The sequence below is a fragment of the Terrapene carolina genome, unplaced genomic scaffold (genome assembly GCF_002925995.2).
Source record: "Terrapene carolina triunguis isolate 2854851 unplaced genomic scaffold, T_m_triunguis-2.0 Scaffold130, whole genome shotgun sequence".
Lineage (NCBI taxonomy): Eukaryota > Metazoa > Chordata > Testudines > Emydidae > Terrapene > Terrapene triunguis.
In genome coordinates this window covers 34,614,710-34,626,941 of record NW_020664481.1, presented here as the reverse complement: position 1 = coordinate 34,626,941, position 12,232 = coordinate 34,614,710, and the positions used below count along the sequence as shown (strand labels likewise).

Below are 12,232 nucleotides of genomic sequence, written 5' to 3'. Positions count from 1 at the left end.
TTTTTTTTTTGCTTGGGGCGGCAGAAATGTTGGAGCCGGCCCTGCTCTTTGGAGATGACTTGCAAGAGAGCTAATTAGGGAGATGGGTTTTGTGATGTACACATTGGGGCAGGGACCATCTTTTTGCTCTGTGTTTGTACAGCACCTAGCACAGGGGGGTGCAGGTCCAGGACTGGGGCTTTAGGTGTCATAGTAATAGAAATAATAATCATGCACTGGGAAATGGACTGAGGCCACCAAACCCGTTTCACATAGGGCACTGAACCACCAGGCCATCAGACGGCAATGCTCTTCTGGTGCTATCAGCATACTGTAGCCTGGATTTGAATTGGTATCAGAGGCCCCAGTTCAGCAAAGCACTTAAGCTCGTGCCTGTCTTTAAGAATGAGCGTAACTTTAAATCCAGATATGTGCTTGAAGTTAAGCATATGCTTAAGTACTGCTGAATCAAGATGCAAGTGCTAGTGAATTCCCCCTCCCATTACCGACCTTCAGCTATGTAGTCCCCCAGGATGGCCCTGATTCTACTCCCACTTCAGTCATTAGGAGTTTTGCCATTGACGTCAATGGAAGTAAGAGCAGTTCTATTTTTCATATCTACTTATTAATTACATGTTATTTATCATTACTATTTAGAGTTTGAATGTGCAGCCCTTACTCATGAGCAAGCACTTACTCAGGTGAATAATCCCATTTGATGCCAATCTCCATATGAGTGCACACCAAAGTAAGTTTTTTACAATAGGTCCCTTATTGGTTATGCTTCTTATATATACATGTTCCATTCCAATCTTTCAATCACTATTTAGATCTCTTCTTTTAGATTTTATTGATTTGTAGGCATTTTAGATTGATTATCTGTCTAGCTCTCACTAACTCTTTGTAGCCATGCACTATTGTATGTTTCTCCAAGCGTATGTAGCAAAAAGTTTTAAATTGTTAAACAAGTGTTATTATATTACCTCTCTCAAGTGCTTTAAATGTTGTTTTAAACGTGTATTTGGATCATTGTGCATTGCTTTCATCTTTGGAATTAATTTAAAATATTTAGTATAGCAGATAGATTGCCTTGTTAACAAGTGCTTTACTGAAATTTCATGATCTATAGCACACCCTAGTGATATCTGGGAATCATGAAGTAGACCCAATCACTTCAGCTTACTCAGTGGAGAAACAGAGCAGACAGCCCCACTGAGAGACTTATGTCACTTAAAGGGATTCCTTCAGCTCTGACTTGGAAAAGACGTTTGAATTATTTTGTTTCAAGGAAGACACACACAAAAAAGATTAGATTTAAGAAACTATAAGACTACAGTATATTCTTCTGTAAACAGAGCATCTGTTAAATGACTTCATCTCCTTTTCTGAAAATTGAAAGTGTTGGGCATATTCTGATAACGGAGCACAGGGAAAAGCAGCAATAGCTGTGTGGAAAGAGGAAAATGATCATTGTTTAAGTCTCAGGACAGTGTACAGATCGGAGCAGGATAAAATGAAATCATTATCAATATTTTGAAGGAGACCAATGCTTAAGATTCTGCATGGGGCAGAAAACAGAATGATTAATATATTTCTGTTGTCTTACAGCTAAAATATTCAAACTAAAATTAGGCAATGTAATACCTACTTTTATACCTGTACAGGTAGTCTAGTTTTCAGAGGTCCTTTGGAACCTAAATATGGGTTTAGATAGCTAACTGATCCTGCAAAGTTATATGTATATGTTTAACTTTTAAGCAATATTGAACTCACCTTTGGCAGGATCAGAATAATTTGGTTTCTTTTTAATAGTGTGGATTTACTGCTTATGAAAAGTACTGAACTGTTATTGCTCAGCATTGTTATCTAAGAAAGGCAATAAGGTGTGAAAGGACAGAAGGGAGGTAAGAGTGATGGGAACAGGGAGGGAAATAGACGGACAAGGCCTGTGAGATGATTTGAAACAAATTCATGGAGGGTTTTACATGGGGAGCTGGTGGAGCTGTTTGAGGATGGAAGAGATGAGCTTGAGAAGGTCACAGAAGGAAGTTAAAATAGTCAAGATGAGAGAAGATGAAGAGCCTTTCAGCAGAGGTGGATTTGAATCAGTAATAAACCTGGGCAATATTGCAGGGAGGGCACTGAGCTATTTGCGCACATACATTAAGGAATGAGAGAAGGTTTAGGATCCAAAGATCACCTATTATTTATGGTTAGTGAGGATGAGAATTCAAACATATATCCACGCCAATAAAGGGAGATTCCTGAAGGTAACTATAAAAGACATGTGTTGTCCCTTTTCATATGGACTCAGGGAAGGAGGACTTGTAACAACAGTTCAGACCCTGGTGCAGAGCTCCCAAAATTAAAGTTCCCAAACAAAGTCTCTGGGCCTATTCAGGCTAGACCCCTGAACCTGAGAGACTCCACTGTAGCCTGCATGGCTTCTAATCCCTCTCTATTCCTACCCAACTTCATGTTTAAATAGCCCAGGCCAAGCCCCAGAATGGGGAAGGGGGACCTTCTTGATTACACCTAGGCTGTCTTAGTTGTAGGCTCCAGCCTGTCCTTTAAAAGGGTAGTTCACTTCTTCACAGTAACATTGAATTAAAGTCACAGTGCACTTCCCTGCTCTAACAAAAACTGGACAGAATAGTAATTGTAGAGACTGACCCTGATCCAGGCCATTTGTGTCACTTCAGTGGTGCAAAGGGCCCATAAAGCTGGTATAAATATTAGCTGTCTCAGCAGATCCCCTACGACACTGCCTTTTGCCCCCCAGTTCTGGTTCAGGGAATATGCATCTGGGGAAAGAAAGGGCACAGCCAAAACACACTGCACTCCAGCCAGCATAACTGTCCATGAGGCTGCTCTAATTTACACAGTGGTCCAACCAACACCAGATGTCTCAAGGATTGCAGGAGCACAAAGCAGAGCATGGCTGGAATCAATGATCTGGTCCCATGTCTTTGTTATGCCCACAGAAAGATATTAGCCTACTGTACAGCAGGGCTTATGGTGGATTTCTATCTATCTATCTATGCCCCATACTCATCATGGTGTCTGTCGTAATTTGGGGAGGGAGAAAACTTTACCTTCAAAAAAACTCTGCAGATGCCAGGTTATCTAAACAATAATGGAAATGAGCATTTTGTTTTATGTAAATAAAATAGAACGTTTGCAACAATATATGTTCCTTATTTAAATGAAAAGCAAATTATTTTGCGAAACAGGGAAAAACCAGCACAACTGAAAACAACACAATTGTTTCCAAGAGCGCTTCACATTTATTTCAAATCCACATACAATATTGCATTCATGCTTAATTATTTCCCCAATGCTAGTATAAGCATTACTAGTTCCCTTTGTCTTCCTGATTTTGCATGCAATGTGATTAGCAAAAATGCTTGTGCACTACCAACTCCTGTACATATGGGGTTTAGCCTCATTGTTTAAGGGGTGGAGCAACAAGCGCTATAAACATTAGTGCTGCCAAATTTGTCACACGTGAGTCCTCAGAGGTGTACAAATAGCACTCATTTCATTTAAATCCTCTTCCACATTTTGCATTGCTACCATAACTGCAACCCTATTGTCTGGATGTATTATTTGAAGCAGCTTTTCTCCCATTGTTTGTGTACTGTAATCCTTTAGCTTTCTGTAGTCATCGTGAGACGCTTACTTGAAAGAAATCACTTAGCTCTCACAGATCACTCTCTCCAAACCTGCTGGCAAAGGAACAGGCCATGACTAAAGCATGAGACCTATGATCTTTCTGAAGAAAATCTCTTCTGTAGAGTTTATAATTTGTTGCTTTCATGGGGCTCTATTCTCAGGGTTTGTGCTCAGCGTTATCTTTCCTCCCCTGTGGATTTTTCAACAAGGCATGATGGGAATGTTAGCTGGAAAAAAGAGAAGTAATGCTGGCTGTAGACATGTAGCCTAATGCACATTTTACACACAGATCAAATCCAGGCAAAGGGAGACATCTACTGTTTGACAGAAATTAATAAACCTTGTTTATTCTAATCGCAGCAGAATCTCAGCCCTTTATCCTTCCGTGGTGTAAAAATTGGCACATCAGGCTGTGAATCTTTCAACAGGATTCGGAAAACTGAGTTCCTGTCTGCTCAGTGCAGACATAAAAACATCCCATATAGCTTTTCATAAGAGAAAGGACTGGCCCCAATTTGGCCAAAATTTCCTCTTTCCAATTTAAGATTGTCTGCTTGGGTGATGCCCTCCATCCCAGAGATAGCTGCATTTCATTGGTGACATGATTTCCTGTATGTGGATTGTTTGTATGTAAAATGCTTTGGGATCTTTTAAGTTAAAAGATTCTATATAAATGTAAGATTTTTTTATTTTATTTATTTAACTAATGTGCTTCAGTTTTCCTCTAATTAGTTCCTAATTCCTATTTAGTATGTCCCCCAAACTGAGGCTCCTGAAGAGCCAGTGATCTATAAAGCACTTGCTGATAGTCTATGGAGAGCTGGCTGGTCACGTGGTGTTGACTCTCTTTGTTTCCAGCTGCTAAATCACATTCCAAGATGGCTAAAAAGTACATAAACATTTCCCTGCTGTTGCCTTCCCAGGTAAGCGATTGCTGTGATAGCCACAAGGTGATCCTAAATGGGAAGGGAAGTCGTCCATGGGATTGCAAAGGGGATGGGAGGTGGCCCATGAGACAATCTCTCTTTAAGAAAAGATTGACACTGCATGAGGAAGCTCTGAGAAAGCTTGAGAAACTCCTCAGTTCATCAGTGGGAGTATTTCCATGGGCTTCAAGAAGCTTTGAATCAGGCCCTCAATGTATCAAAATAATTTTATTCAACATTGTTCATCATCTGGCAATGAGGTGCATGTGTGTGGAAGGAATGAGCAGAACACATGCTAACCCCTATGTCACACAAGAGAGCTAGCACCCATTGAAGTCAATGGAAAGATTCCCCTTGGCTTTGGATCAGGCTGTTAGTGCATACAGTAACTCCTCGTTTAACGTCGTAGTTATGTTCCTGAAAAATGCAACTTTAAGTGAAACGATGTTAAGCGAATCCAATTTCCCCATAAGAATTAATGTAAATAGAGGGAATTAGGTTCCAGGGAAATTTTTTTTCGCCAGACAAAAGGCATTATATACATTTTAAACAAGCAATTGAATACAGGTATAAGTTTTAAACAATTTTAAACAAGCAATTTAATACAGGTACTGTACTATAGTTGAGAGGTGCCCCTGCCTTACCCTACACAGGCACAGCCTGCTGGCACTGGAGATGAGGCAGGCAAGGAAGCTGAAGGTGCTGTAGGCTAGGAGAAGCACCTTGCGCAGCAGCGGCAGCTTCCCCTACTCTGCAAGCACCAGGGGCGGGGGGCTCAACCCTCAACCCACCCACTCCCCCCTTCCCCCAAGCCCTCACCTTTGACCTGCCTCTTCTCCACCCCTCCCACCTCCTCCCCCTCTACTTCCCAGGCTGCGTCCTCACTCCTCCCCCCTCCTTCCCCTCCCTTCTAAACGCCACAAGCCAGCTGATTGCCCTGGGCAGGAGGCAGGGGAGGGAGGGGGAGCCTGCACACCGAGTCCTCGCTCCTCCCTCCCGCCTGGGGCAATCAGCTGGCTTTTCGCATTCGGGAGGCAGGGGAGGGAGGGGGAGCCTGCACGCTGAGTCCTTGCTCCTCCCCCCTCCCTCCTGCCCCCAAAACGCCGCAAGCCAGCTGATTGCTGCAGACAGGAGGCGGGGAAGGCACTGATCCGCGGGGTCTGGCGGGAGGCGCTTTGGGGGGGGGTGTAGGGAGGCTGCCAGCTGTGGAGAAAGCAGGCAGCCAAACAACATAACAATGGAGCATTGCACAACTTTAATTGATCAGCAACGTAACAACGAAACAACGTTAACCGGGACGACTTAAAGTGAGGAGTTACTGTATTTCTAGCAATAAATAAATTAAATAAAAGTTGTGTTTACTTGGAGCTAGGGTTGTATTGTGACAGATTTTCGTTACCAATCTGCCTGAAGGCGTCAGTTGATCAGGCTGATGCCTCCGGATCTTTTCAGGGAGGAGATGACGAAGCACACCAAGGGTCTAAATTTTAAAGCTTTATTGATAAAATAATAAAATAACAGCAGAGAGTGCTGGGAGCGCTCCCACGTCACTCAGGGGAAGAAAGAAAGCGTTAATGCCCTAAGCCCTAACCCACTTTCATACTCACACACGCACGACCCAGACTGGCCAAGTCTGGGTGTAACGTTAGAAGAAGGGGGGGAGGGGAAGGTGGACGGGAGTGCTGTCCTGGGCCCAGGTCGTCCAAGGATCTGCTGTGCTCTCCGACTTGCTCTGGCTCTCAGGAGGGTTATAAGTCCTGGGTTCCTTTGGGGATGTTTTTGTCCAGGGCCCTCTGTTCCTGGTGCTCTTTATACCAGTCCAAACAAGCTTTCTGTGGCCTCCCCGGTTTCCCAAAACATCCTGGCTCCGGAGACTGTTTTCCCCTCTATTGGCCTTTGCTGTTGCCGTTTCAGTCACTCTCACTGTTATCTCTGCAGCTCTGTGTCTCATTCACTCTCACTGTTCTTTCACTGTTCTTGCCGTTATCTCTGCAGCTTTGCTCAACTTAGTTCTTCTCTTCTCATGGCTGGTCGGGGGGGTTGGACTTAGACTCATAGACTTTAAGGTCAGAAGGGACCATTATGATCATCTAGTCTGACCTCCCGCATGATGCAGGCCACAAAAGCTGACCCACCCACTCCTGGAATAATTCTCTCCCTTGACTCAGCTGTTGAAGTCCCCAGATCATGATTTAAAGACTTCAAGTCGCAGAGAATCCTCCAGCAAGCGACCCCTGCCCCATGCTGCGGAGGAAGGCGAAAAACCTCCAGGGCCTCTGCCAATCTACCCTGGAGGAAAATTCCTTCCCGACCCCAAATATGGCGATCAGCTGAACCCCGAGCATGCGAGCAAGATTCTCCAGCCAGACCCTCCGGAAAAAAGTTCTCTGTAGTAACTTTTAATATCCCATCATTGACCATTGTTACTAATTACCAGCGATGGCACGTTAATGACCTATTGACTAAAATCACGTTATCCCATCAAACCATCCCCTCCATAAACTTATCAAGCTTAATCTTAAAGCCAGAAAGGTCTTTCACCCCCACTGTTTCCCTCGGAAGGCTGTTCCAGAACGTCACCCCTCTGATGGTTAGAAACCTTCGTCTAATTTCAAGGCTAAACTTCCCGACGGCCAGTTTATATCCATTTGTTCTCGTGTCCACATTAGTACTGAGCTGAAATAATTCCTCTCCCTCCCTGGTATTTATCCCTCTGATATATTTAAAGAGAGCAATCATATCCCCCCTCAGCCTTCTTTTGGTTAAGGTAAACAAACCGAGCTCCTTGAGTCTCCTTTCATACGACAGGGTTTTCCATTCCTTGGATCATCCTAGTGGCCCTTCTCTGTACCCGTTCCAGTTTGTATTCATCCTTTTTAAACATGGGAGACCAGAACTGCACACAGTACTCCAAATGAGGTCTCACCAGTGCCTTGTATAACGGAACCAGCACCTCCTTATCCCTACTAGAAATACCTCGCCTAATGCATCCCAGGACCGCATTCACAGCCACGTCACATTGCCGACTCATAGTCATCCTGCGATCAACCAGGACTCCGAGGTCCTTCTCCTCTTCCGTTACTTCCAACCGATGCGTCCCCAGCTTATAACTAAAATTCTTGTTAGTCATCCCTAAATGCATAGCCTTACACTTCTCACTATTAAATTTCATCCTGTTACTATTACTCCAGTTTACAAGGTCATCCAAATCTCCCTGCAGGATATCCCGATCCTTCTCCGAATTGGCAATACCTCCCAACTTTGTATCATCCGCAAACTTTATCAGCCCACTCCTACATTCGGTTCCGAGGTCAGTAATAAATAGATTAAATAAAATCGGACCCAAAACCGAACCTTGAGGAACTCCACTGGTGACCTCCCTCCAACCTGACCTCTTGGCAGGGAGCAGCTGGCCTTGGGCTGGAGTTAGCTTCTCATCTTCAGACTGAGCTTGCCAGCTGCAGTGTTGAATTAACCCGTTCTCTGCTTTCTTCTTTCTCTCCCGCCCCCTCAGCCTCTCGTACACCTGCAAAGGAATCTTCCACTCTCCACTTACACACCTTTAACCCTCCCCAAAATGCTTTGCGATGATTGTAACAGTGTTAGCAATATACAGTGCTGATCTACCTTCCCAGGGGACTCCCTAAGGGGAGGGGGCCATTGGGTTGTGACAGTATGTACCTATCACTGAAGAGGAAAATCCTTCACAGAACATGTATTACTCTAAAAACCACAAACACTAGAAAGTCTGGAAATTCAAAGTCAAGGATACACTTAAAAACCCCTTAAACACTGGAAATGTGTTGTTAAAGTAATCTCAAATATCTTAACTCTGCCCATGTTGCACTAGACCAAGACATTCTGGTGAAGGAATGTGTGATAAGAACTTTAAGATGAAATCTTAAATCCAGAGCATCTACTTTATTTGCAGTTTACCCATAAGGTTGAACTCTGGTGTACACTTTTCTCAGGTATGTTCTGGAGAGGAGTGGGAGGCAGTGGATCTGGGAATAGTCTTTTTCCCTTACCTCTGAAAGATGTGGAGATATATTTAGTTATGTGTGTTTATTAATGATACTCTATTTAAAGGCAGCCAAAGGCACACTTTCAGCTATAGTGTGTGCACAAGTACCTGGGTACATGCTGCTTCTGCTGGTTCAGAATACCGGCTTTAACATTCGGGTTCACATAGCTTTTTTTGAGAGGGAAGTAGTCGTTCTGCATCGGTAACATGACTCAGCAATCGTCTAGCAGAGCAAGTGCAGAACAGCATAAATGAGTGACACTATAAAGAAGAATTTTAGAAAGTAGAATGGAGTTATCTGCTCTAGAAGTTAGAATGTGAAAAAAGTTCCATGGAGTCTTCAATCACCAGAAATGGTCAGGATCATAGTTCTATGTCCATACCATCCCTGGTATTAAAATGGGTATTGATTCAATACTGACTGAGAGGTCAGAGTGCCAGCCTAAGGCACCAACACCATTTCTGTAAGCACCTGGGTCTTCCTAAGTAATTACCCTTTCAAATACTAATTAGGTCTGTCCTTGTTTAGCTTATGAGATCTGACAAGATCACAAATCTAAAACATCAGGATCAGGAAAACAAATTAAGGCTGCAATCCCACTAAAGGATCCACTCACGTAGACTCTTAGACCCTTCTGGAGTCACACTAAAACCCATGGGTTCCATGCAGACCTGAGTGTCTGTACAGTGGATCCCTTTGTAGGATCTGGTCCTAAAGTTCCCTACTAATCTCACTGACTTTGGTAGCTTTAAACAGTCATCTTTGCATAGGGTTGAATTACTCTTCAACTATTTCTCCAGGACATTAGGCATAAACTTGCTTTTCCTTAACAGTGGACCTGCCTCTTTCTCTCTCTTTCTCTCTCTCTTTAAAACACTCTTTTTGCACTTAATGCAAAAGATAATTCCACTCCCCATTAAAATTTGAGTTGCTTTATGTGTATTGCACAGTTCCCCTGGGTAGTGGTACTGTGTAGCTCACTATTATTCCAAAACTCTTGTATATATTTTTGGATCATCCTTCAAGATTCGGGTGACATAAAGCAATTCATAGTGTTTTGTGACCTTCTGCACCAGTTGTTCATCTTTTTGGCATTGAAACTGATTTTGCCCATCTCGGCATTCCATCACCTGAGTGTGAAGGAGATCAAGCGAGAACCTTTTATTGCATCAGCAGCAAAAGTGGGATAATTTAGCTCTCTCATACTGTTCTCCAAAATCACCCAACAAGCTGATGAGGCAAACCTCTTCTTTGTTTAATACCACAAAAGGTGCATAGAAAGCAAGGAAGGATTCACTTCATATGCAAAACCTACTGTATCATTTAGTTATGTTTAGTGAGAAAACCCAGTGTAATGCAGTGGTTCTCAACCTTTCCAGACTACTGAACCCCTTGTAGGAGTCTGATTTGTCTTGCGTACCTCCAAGTTTCACCTCACTTAAAAACTACTTGCTTACAAAATCAGACATAAAAATACAAAAGTGTCACAGCACACCATTACTGAAAAATTGCTTACTTTCTAATTTTTACCATATAATTATAAAATAAATTATCTGGAATATTAATATTAATAATTTCAAAATATTAATATTTCAGTTGTATAGCATATAAAGCAGTATAAACAAGTCATTGTCTGTATTACATTTTAGTTTGTACTGATTTAGCTAGTGCTTTTTATGTAGCCTATTGTAAAACTAGGCAAATATCTAGATGAGTTGATGTACCTCCTGGAAGACTTCTGCGTACCCCTGGTTGAGAACCACTGGTCTAATGAATATCTACCGTCAAATGAGAGGAAAAGAATTGCCTCTGAGGCTTCCCTCTGATTACAGTGGGCCTCAGTAGTCCCTTTGCTGTGTCCTGACTAATGATAGGGTCACTTGCAGTATATTATTTAGCCACTCAAAAGTGAGCATCAATGGGAGCTTCTAGAACTTCTGGAAAATCTGGCCACATGTGAGGATGCCTGAGTATGGAATTAGGAACGTAACTATATCTCTGCGTTGTACAGAGTTCTAGACAAGGTGTAGCTCTTGGTAAACAAGGGAGACAACACTGGAATTGAAGCCATGTGGAAGCTCAGTTGTAACTCTTTTCTATAATAAATACCTTCTGTTTAAGAAGGACTATGATTCCGTATGTCATGACACTACTTTTCACTCACCTTTTCTTTCCTGGGGCTGCCTTGAACTGCTGTTGCTAATGCCACTGAGTTCCAAGGAAACAAATGTAAATTCCTGCTGCTTCTATGATATGTACTGATGAAGGCACCCAATCTATCTAGACATTCATTAGACAAACAAGACTAAACTTTGGTTTCAAGTTAAGCAATGGAAAAAAAGAAAAAAAGATTGAAAAATGGGTTTTCCCTCATTTCCCCATAAGCAATATGATTACTCTTTTAAATTTCAGGACTGTTTGGAATAGTCGCGTATTTCTCTAAATAACAGTGCTAAATTCAGTAGATCTTTGCAAGTTACTGTAAAAGACCATGATTGAAGTCCACTATCAGCATACAGCAAATTGCATCAGTACCTTGCTTCTCTAATTCTCTCTTACTTGTCCTTTGCCAGTAAGCCTTATGGGACAATTTTTTAGAGGTGCCATTTCCTTTGCAATGTTCATTTGCATTAGGGTGACCAGACACCAAGTGTGAAAAATCGGGACGGAGGTGGGGGGTAATAGGAGCCTATATAAGAAAAAGACCCAAAAATCGGGACTGTCCCTATAAAATCGGGACATCTGGTCACCCTAATTTGCATGCACAAACTGGGTTCTTGCATACTTGCCAACTTGCATGTGCAATTAACTGGTGTACAAATACAAATGTTCCTTTGTTGCAAGGAAGATCCAGGGTTTTATGGGTATTTTGAGTGTGGGTACATTTCTGTAGGTGTTCCCGAGGTGCTTTGTTTTGAATATGTGACAGTCTAAGTCCTTCCACTACACACTTTTGACCCACACTTCTGATATATGTCAAGTTCACAAAATGCTCTCCAGAATAACCCAAAAGGAAACAACTTCAGATTATCCTTTCATTTGTTACAAATCATGTCACCTCCAGTTAGGAAGACAATATACTATACTTCCAAGGACGAAAATTACTAGGGAGCCAGAGACCACAACAATGTGCCTTGAATTACCAAAGCAGACTAAACTCTGCCTCAGGTGTGGCACTAGTTATTGGTTAAAACTGGACCATGTGATTCTGAAGTATAGTTAGGCAAATCTATGTTTATTAAAGCACATAATTTGATAGAAACTACATAGAATGAAAATATTTGTCAGTTTGTTCAGTTTAAAAGCTTTCTTCTAAATGGTAATATAAAACAACATAGCAGGGTTAGAAGGTGTTAATGTAGCCACCAGATGGAGCCATCTGTGTAATAAAAGCAGTTTGAAAGGAAATCATAGTTCATTTATTGTACTGTATACTTTTCTGTTTCAACAAGAACAACTCTGACTTTTGTGCTATATATTCCTCAATATCTAGCCAGCCTATTCAAAAAGTTTGATGGGATTTTTGACATGTAGTGTGAGAGTGAATAGGTTAGTACTGAAACTAGAATATTTCTAAAATGATAGTATCTTACCTATGTCATCTGGTGCAGTTTGCTATACACATAC

At 42.1% G+C, this 12,232-nt stretch overlaps 1 protein-coding gene across 1 annotated transcript in view; it reads left to right on the top strand.

Moving 5' to 3' along the window:
• The first annotated feature begins 668 nt into the window (after positions 1-668).
• CUNH19orf12 (chromosome unknown C19orf12 homolog) overlaps positions 669-12,232 on the top strand; it is a 38,937-nt gene continuing 27,373 nt past the window's right edge. The window contains exon 1 of the mRNA XM_024199728.3: positions 669-727. The gene's annotated coding sequence lies outside the window, so the exon portion shown is untranslated. The remainder of the gene's footprint in view (positions 728-12,232) is intronic.